The sequence below is a fragment of the Octopus bimaculoides genome, chromosome 6 (genome assembly GCF_046866305.1).
Source record: "Octopus bimaculoides isolate indiv1 chromosome 6, ASM4686630v1, whole genome shotgun sequence".
Lineage (NCBI taxonomy): Eukaryota > Metazoa > Mollusca > Cephalopoda > Octopoda > Octopodidae > Octopus > Octopus bimaculoides.
The window spans coordinates 33,707,687-33,717,686 of NC_142933.1; positions in this window are offsets into that span (position 1 = coordinate 33,707,687).

Genomic DNA, 10,000 nt, shown 5'->3' on the forward strand with positions numbered 1-10,000 from the left:
TATATATATATATATATATATATATATATATATATATATATATATATATAATCAAAACATCATAAAGAAGAGAGGTGAATTATACATCTTGAAAAATTATTTATTACAAAATTATTCCAATCCGACACGTGTTTTGCTGAATAAGTGTCCTAGTGTCCTTTGATGTAACATTTATGTGTATTTAGTCGATTCAGTTGCAGAAAGTATTCATCGAAGGTAAACATTCCTATACAGCTTTGCTCAAGCTTTTACCTATTCGGGTGAGTGAAGCGAACTACGTTCGAAGTATTAGATAGTCTTCTTTAAATATATTCTGGCTGAGGGATCATAAAACCTCGAAGTGCATAATAGCAGAATTTGTGCTGAAATATGATGTTAATATAATTTTGGTATCATTTAAACTTAGAATGACCCTTTTATACATTAAGAGAACTGATTTTTATATACACTTAATAGTAGAAAACATTTAATTAGGTCAGGATTCATTCCCATTCCTAACCAAACATAATGAGGATAATACGATACGATATAAGATAAATAGACAGATTTAAAACGAAGCAAAAGGAAGAGGAAATATATATTGTTTCAGTTTAGGTAATCGGACCCGATCATAGTAATAAAGTTTTATAAGTTTTTGAGTATTAGAAGTCTAGTTGAGATGAATAAAGTAAGTTCACATTCTAGCTATATTTTTCTTGAATTCACAAAATAAAAAGAGAATAAATGAATAAAGAAATATAACTATTGCGTAATCCTATGTAATAATCAGAAATAACATCAGCTGTTACTGTGTATTTATAAACTAAATTTTTCTTGAGGTTTGCCCTTCAAGTGGACATACTAATTTGCTCTTACAGTTACAATAATGCTTATTTATAGTAGCATTATGCTTGTTACTGGCAGAAGTTTTATGTACTCTGTCTATAGCATTATGTATTACTTTGTGGATATTAATAGTTTCAGTGTAGATTAGATTAGGTGTGATATTGGATTCCTTACTTGGTTCATTTAAGTCATGAATGTGGTTGGGTTCAGCTACCTCCCTTACACTCTCTTCTGCTGGTTTCTATTGCTTTCACTACTACTGTTCATTATCCGCTGAAATCATTTATGTTATGTTCCACTTTACCCGTATAGTTACTATTATTACTAGTCATATTATAACTACTTGCATTAGTTTTATTATTTGTATATACTATGTTCTTATTATTCTCTTTAAATTGTGCGCTGAAATAATTTAGGCTAGGTTTCTATTTGCCGAAAAGGCAAACCTAGTCGTGTGCCGATTAAAGATCTAGCTGTATTTGCTAGATGGTAGAAAGTGTCTATCAAATGTAGCGAAAAATTTTGCGGGTATATTTGTGGCTAAGATCCGAAGGTTGCGTTATACCATAATATATGTCTAGATCTAGCTTTTCTTTTACTGGAAGATATGACCACTGTTTTTGTCAACCGCCTCATTTTTATGTCTATTGTATAATTTCTTGAATAAATCTATAAACACGTTTATTATGGGCTTATTTAAAATTATATCATTACATCACTAATCAGTATAGGACTATTCTTATTGTTGTGATGTTCGGCACTATGACAAGAAATCTCATTATCCTTGTCCAGTTATTTTGTGTTTACTGTTTTTATTACCTATATCTATTTTATTCATAAAATTAAGCTTATTCATGTTCCTTTTAATTCCATCTTTATTATTTTTAAATAGCTCTTCGTTAGCAGGTATTCTATATAAACAATTAAAAAAATTTTTTAACAATAGAGCTAGTCATAGTTTTAGGATGATTTGAAGTTTTGCTAATGTATTGGGCTGAGGAATAATTCATAAACGTTTCTTTTTTCAAATTTAAAAATGCACGTAGAAATAAAACGCATTGGCAAAATGTTTTGTTATGTGTTTTAACTTTTTAATTTTATTGACTTTTGTGTATTTTTAGATCATTAAAATTGAATGTCAGGTCGACTCCATTTGCTTTTTGCATTTAATCAAGGTGTTAGACCCGCCGAAGCTGCTCGTGAGATTTGTGCTGTGTATGGAGAAAGAGCAATGCCTCAAAATACCGCCTGCCGTTGGTTTTCACGCTTCAAAAATGGGAAATTTGATCTCAAGTGTGGATCACACACCGGTTGACCAACTGAGTTCGATGAAGAGCGATTGAATCAAAATCTTCGTGAAAATCCACGCCAAACGACTAGAGAATTGGCGGAGCAGATGGATTGAGCTCAAAAACCTGTGGTGGACCATCTTCACTCATTGGGAAAGATATTGAAACTTGGCTCTTGAGTGCTACACACTTTAAGCGAAAACAACAAAAATCAAGCTCCACAATCACCGCCAGTTTTCTAGCTCGACATCGCTCAACACATGGTCACAAACAGTGTTTTCTTTACAGCATTATCACTGACGATGAAAAATGGTGCCTTTACGTCAATATGAAGCAACGATAGGAATGGCTCAGCTCCGACAAACAAGCGACTCCGCAAGCAATACAAGACCTTCATCCTCAAAAGACCTTGTTGTGAGAATGGTGAAACTGAGAAGTCATAATTCATTACGAACTGTTTGATCACAACCAAACACTCAATGCGGAGCTCTACGTTCAACAACTGCACCAACTCGACGAAGCAATTCCTCAAAAAAGACGAAATAGGCGTAATGGCGTTCTTCTGCAACGCCCGTCCTCAGATCACCAATATGATCAAAGCCGCGATTCAAGAACTCGAATGGGAGGTGCTGCCTCGCCCTCGATACCCCCCAGACTTAGCGCCGTCAGATTCTCATCTCTTTCAACCTCTTTCGAACGCTTTGTTCGGTGTATCATTCAATAATGACGTGGAATTGCGGGCTTGATTGAACGATTTCTTTGAGTCAAGCCCGGGAGACTTCTATCGCCGAGGCATCGAAAAAAACTTATTGAACGATGGGAGAAAGTCGTAAACAACAACGAAGCGTATATTATTGATTAATTTATTGTAATATTTTTGTTTAAAATAAATTTGGAAAAGAAATAAATAAATAAACGTTCATGAATTATTCTTCGACCCAATACTTAAGGGTCTCATCGCTTTTGTGGTTATTAATTTGCAGAAACGAATAAACAGTAGAATGCGCATATTCATTTAGAAAGTACTTTAGTATTTTCCAAATAAGGACTTCTAATTAGAAATTATGTAGATAGAAGTGCACGAGTCAACCTAATCAAATAATCACAAATCTCTTTTAGCGCGGCAGGTAACCAGCAGTAGTATCAGTCTCAAAACATCGTCTATGTGTGTACATATATGTGTTTGTACGTGCGAGTGTATATGTGTGCATGTGTGTGTGCATGTGTATATGCATGTGTGTGCATGTGTTATTTCTTTACTACCCACAAGGGGCTACACACAGAGGGGACAAACAAATACAGACGAACGGATTAAGTCGATTATATCGACCCCAGTGCGTAACTGGTACTTATTTAATCGACCCCGAAAGGATGAAAGGCAAAGTCGAACTCGGCGGAATTTGAACTCAGAACGTAGCGGCAGACGAAATACCGCTAAGCATTTCGCCCGGCGTGCAAACGTTTCTGCCAGCTCGCCGCCTTATATGTGTGCATGTGTGTGTGCATGTGTATGTGCATGTGTGTAAACTTATATTTTCCGACGCTACTCTATCTCTTTCTCTTCCTCTATCATTTTTCCCCCTCTCGTTCTTCCTCTTTACTACTACGTATCTCGCTTTACCCCTCTCGTTCTTCCTCTGTTACTTCTACGTATCTCTTTTTTCCCCCCTCGTACTTCCTCTCTTTCTCTTTTCCTCTAGTTGCTCACCTATTCTTCTACTTCCTCCCTTTGTTTCTCCCTCTACCACTCTCTCTCTTCCCCTTACACCGGCATGGTCACATGCTTCCGGTCAATAATCCTTTTCTTCCTTGGCTATCGCCGAGCAAACACGCGTAACTACTTCGTCCCTTTCAAGTTCGTGCCTCACAGCGTTCATACACAAATAATTTTTCTCGTCTGGCCGTAAAGCCTTTTCTGTTTGTTATCCTGTCTTGTCTGCCCAGCTCTTCGAAACGCCGGTGTTAAAACGGGGGTAGCTGATGAAGTAGAATGTTCTCTATGTGGGTTGTGTGAATTCTCGTCTACGTTTTGTTTGCAATGTCCTGTACCCAGATATGCACCTATACATACAGGTGGATGTCGGTACGCACATGCCTGTACGTATATATGCATATACTCATTTACCATTTGTTTATATATATATATATATATATATATATACAAGCTTACATGCATACATACAAACATACATATGCTCACACATTTTTAATTTGAAATATAAAAAGATGTAAATTCTATTTTATAAATTCAGTATTTTCCTCTTATTTCTTTTCGTTTGTAAATTCAAAAGTACATAAATACACACACACACATGAAATTCCACCAATTAACTCCACCCTCACCTCTAAAACAACAACAACAACAACCAATAATAGCACCTTACTTTGTAAATATGTATCACCTCTCATTGCGTTTTCATCAAAGACCGCCGCAATAAATGAAATCTTAAATAACCTTCCATTCAACGAATCAATAGATTGTAGTGAATATTAAAAGAATATATCGATAATTCCCCACTCTCATTTGTTGCCCCTAATCAATAACAGTTTTGCTGTTGCTTCCTATGATTATCTTTTCCAGGTTACAAGCTCATCGTCATGTGACTAAACTGTATGAGTGGGAACGAGTGACGGCAGCTTGTGTAGTTCACTTGCTGCAGAATGAATGGGTTGTAGCATATGTGTAGTGTAAGCTGCTTTTTGTAACACGTCAACCTAAAAGGGTAAACACATTAACCCAGCAAGCTAAACAAAGAAACTAATCTGTTTAAAAATAATAACCGCTTCAATTAAAAACCGTAAAAGAAAATCGATCGAGAAAATAACACATGAAATTAGACATATTCGATTAGTCATAATAAATACTAATCAAGTTAAAAATATGGAAAAAAAATAACAGGCAAGTTAGACCAACAGACCTTTCAAATTAAACACAAAAGCTAACCAGATTTAACATGTTTTAATTCCATTTATTACTGGAACTGCGACCGACTTCTGTAAACAGGGATAGGGTGGTAGGAAATGTGTTGATCATTATATAAAAGCACTTGTGTTAGAGAGGCAAAATGACACAGAGATCTTGCCTATTTTTTTTTTAGATTATATCTGTATGGTTTTATTTAGAAATGTAATTATATGTGTGTCGTTAAATAATCATATAATTATTTTATATAAATTTCAATATTTTTTATATGCCCTAATAAATTGCGTAACGTCTCTCAGACGTTTTCGGCTTTATATAACTTTCCTCGACATCACTACATGCGTTTCTATCAGTTTTGTAATATGTAAATTGTGTTAATGGGATGTTGTAGAAAAATATGGAATAAATACCAATATTATATTGACACCAGTGCTTAATTGGTATTACTACTTATAATAATAATATGATGGTTGTATTAGGTTCCGTATATTTGTACCCGAATGAGACAGTGTGACTTTGATGGCATGCGCTGCTCTCTCACTCAATAATAATAATAATGATAGAAATAATGATGACGATGATGATGATGATGATAACAACAACAACAATAATAATAATAATAATAATAATAATAATAATAATAATAATAATACTAATGATAATACTAATAATAATAATAAATGCCCTGATTCAGTACCAGGCAGTGGCTCTCATGGTTTCTGATCTTAATTGATTGGAAGTGTTATCATGTACGTTGTTTTGTCTTGGTATAAAAGATGGGCTACAGCAAATATTCTGCTTAATACCACAGATTTGCTTGTCAGTTGTTTGACCTTAACCAGTTGAGCATGTCCCTTGGTGGCTGACGATATGTGCATCGCTGATCATGAGCAGAAGTAGTGGGGGAGCATCATAGCCATGTGTTGAGAGGAGTTCTTTGGGGTTTGAATAATTCACCTTTGGAAACATGGGTGTTTTGCTCAACATCCTTAAACAAAACTTATTCAGGGACCTTTTGAGCGGGATGGGCTACTCGACCTGAAAAAAAATTCTAACTGGGCCCCACCTGCGAGGTCATGCGCTGTTTATCTTGATATGAGATCACCATGTCGCGCACATATGCTTGTGATGCATGTGCCTGGTGTATCCTTATCAGACGGGTAGTCATGATGGGTATATTGGGCTTTGTATATTTTACCCTAGTGTCACTTTGATGGCATGCACTGCTCTCTCACTCAATAATAATAATAATAATAATAATAATAATAATAATAATAATAATAATAATAATAATAATAATAACAACAACAACAACAACGGTACATGGAACAAATAGGGGCTGCAATAAGGATGGAGCACTTGCAGAAAACAGCACTGCTTAGAATCACTCGAATACTCAGGATGGTGCTCGAAAAATATAGAGTGTTACTTTAGTTTACTGGTAGTGAACAGCTGACACCGTGGTACATCTCCAGCGTTAGAAGCTGTGCAAAGACAATAAAATGATTATAACAATAAAATGCCCTGTGCTTTCGTGGTTTCTCATCTTAACTGATTGGAAGTGTTATCATGTACATTGTTTTGTATTGGTATAGCAGATGGGCTACAGCAAATATTCTGTTCAATACCACAGATTTGCTTGTCAGTTGTTTGACCTTAACCAGTTGAGCATGTCCTTTAGTGGTTGACGATATGTGCATCTCTGATCAAGAGCAGAGGTATTGGGGGAACATCATAACCTTGTGTTGAGAGGAATTCTTTGGGGTTTGGATAATTCACGTCCGGAAACGTGGGTGTTTCGTTCAACATCCTTAAACGACCCTTATTCAGGGACCTTTTGAGTAGGATGGCTACTCGACCTGAAGAAGATTCTAACTGGTCCCCACCTGCAAGGTGATGTCCTGTTTATCTTGTTATGAGATCACCAAGTTGCGCACACATGGTTGTGATGCATGTGTCTAGTGTACCCTTATCAGACGGGTAATCATGATGGGTATAATGGGTTTCGTATGTTTTACCCCAGTGTCACTTTGATGGCATGCACTAGATAATAATAATAATAATAATGATAATAATAATAATAATAATAATAATAATGATGATGATGATGATGATGATGATGATGATGATGATGGTGATGATAATAATAATAATGATGATGATGATGATGATAATAATAATAATAATAATAATAATAATAATAATAATAATAATAATAATAATAATAATAATAATAATAATCCTATCATAGTAGGTGCCTTAGGTATAATAAAAAAATATTCAGACAAATACATAACAAAAACACCAGGACTTACAAATATATATAACATACAGAAAATTGCACTACTGGGTACTGCACACATTCTACGCAAAACACTTTCAATACAGTAAACATGAGAGCACCACAGCAAACCACAGCACATACCCAAGGCGCACAGAGCTGCGCTCGGTAGTGAAGTGAAAGCACGTTATAAAAATAAAACTACTGAACAATAATAATAATAATAATAATAATAATAATAATAATAACACTAGTTTTCGGCTAATTAAATCGCCTGCAGTACTGGACGTACTTATATTAGCAATCTCGGAGAGCTGTTGAGCAAATTTCTTTCTGTTGGGATTTGAACTCAAAATTTTGGGGCATATAACAAAATACGGCAAGATAATTTGTTAGATGTTCAATGCTTAGCGACATAAAACTGCCAAAATAAAGCAATAAAACTGGGAGCTAATATTCCTTTTTTAAAACCTATCCAATCAGTTCAAAGAAATAATTGAACATATTTTTGTTGTCATAAGTCATTTTCCGCAATAAAGTTACTTTAATATCACCCAGTACATATGCATAATCATTACCACCCCGATGACAACCCACCCAGTACTTATTCTATACAATCACCACCCACTACTATAAGGCAATCACTTTTCAATACTATGAAATATTCTCACACAGTATAGATTTTAACTGAAGTCCTCTCGAGGTTAGGCAGCAAGTTTTCGTCAGTATCGTTGATCTGCTGCAGTACTCTCTGCTATTATCTAACTAGTCGTCCTGCCGAAAATATCCAGCATCAAGTGTTTTTGTGCTAGCCATTTCCTCTTTATTTATTTATTTATTTATTTATTTATTTATTCCAATGTCAACATCATTGTAATTCTTGCATGCCGAATATCTGGTTGGTACCAAGTACGGCCTATCAAACAAAACCAACCATAATGTTTTGCAGCGGTCTTCGTTCGAAATTGTCTCGACTTTGATAAACATCGTTAGTGGAATCTGTCCAGCTCCTTAATTACTTTTGCTATCATTCCCATCTATTTCTGCGATATAGAGCTACTACACTATATAGCTAGAAATTCATTGCAGTATCGATGTTTGTTGTTGTCCAGATTTAACACATGCGCTGGAATTTTCTCTACTATGAAATTCAGTGTTAGGGAGAAGACGATAGAGATCCCACAACGTACATTCTAAAAAGTTATCTCCTAGTACTATAAGACATCTTCATATGGTACCTGCTACACAATCACATACCAATACGTATAATAAACCTTGAGAGGACATCTACAGAAACACTTTCAAGTACTGTGTTACCCCCCCCCCCCCATAAACCGCACAGGCTATAAAATCACTTCTCAATACTAAAATAACGTATATTCTAGAAAATCACATCTTGGTCTTCTAATTCAGCTGAAACTTATACTTTCCTCAATAACTCGCCGATATTATAGTACACCTACACAAGACTTATACGATTACGTTATAATATCTTGAAAATGTTCACAACAAATTGGAGTAAAATTAAATCAACCAGAGCAACAAAATACTATTTTATTTCCTCTAGTCTATTTTCTGGGTTGAATACTTATTGAAATCGATTTTTTTTATTATATTTGCAAGTAGCTGCAACGTAATAGAATAGATTTCATTGATTGTAGGAGAAACCGGAGAAAATTGGCATTCACTTAGTCGCTATATATCATTATGCAGAGTCTGTGAAACCTGGTTTCAAATCCTGGTCCAAGATAATTAATATCCAAGTTACTAATTTTGAAACAAACATGGATGTTATGCAGCTTATTTCTTCATAATAAAATTTGTTGGCTTTGCAGAGCACCGTGAGAGATTTTATTTTGCTTTCAGACAGCTTAAATTCATTTTAAACATGTAACTAGTGTGTCAACAGATGAACATCACAGCATGCATCAACCCCCGCAAACGACATTCAGCTTATGCTTCAGTAAACAACTAATAGTATACTTACCATCAGAAATTTCATTAAGATGGTAGTTATATATCTTCTGAATCTGTAATTAACTTTCATATTTTTAATTAGAGTATAGACTGTTGATTTCTAATCAAAGTTTATCTTCAAATCTTCGAGTAAAGAATTTAGTTTTGATATCAGACTAGATACTTCGAGTCTAGTTTCATATGGACTTAATTCATTGAAAGAACGTAAAATCAATATTGACAATAATGCCGGACTCCATAGACAATGGAACAGAAATTGGAAATAAAAAAGTGTTTAGATTATTTCTTGTCAAAGTGCAATTCCAAATCAAAGATTTATTGAAAGGAAAGGTAACAATGAGCATATGATTCCTTACCTTCCCTGTACAGTTATGATTGCTCACTTTATTAGATTACTTGTATATATTTGATAGAGTTTGTTATGGCAAAAAGAAACTAATATGTCGGCTAAATTTGAACCTACGGGACAGTGCTTGGGTGAATGGATAGTAGATAAAGCTCATTTTGAATTTCTATGGAATTTAAAAACATGATCATAGTTTTCTGAAGATATGTTCTGGTACAAAGGACTTAGCTAAACATTTATTACAATTAGATAAAGCAAAAAGTATATCTAGCCAAATTTGATACCCTCTGAGTAGAGCTAGCACACGAATATTCATCCATCTTCGCCAATCTGTACAGTGTGCTTCCTTTCTCCAATTT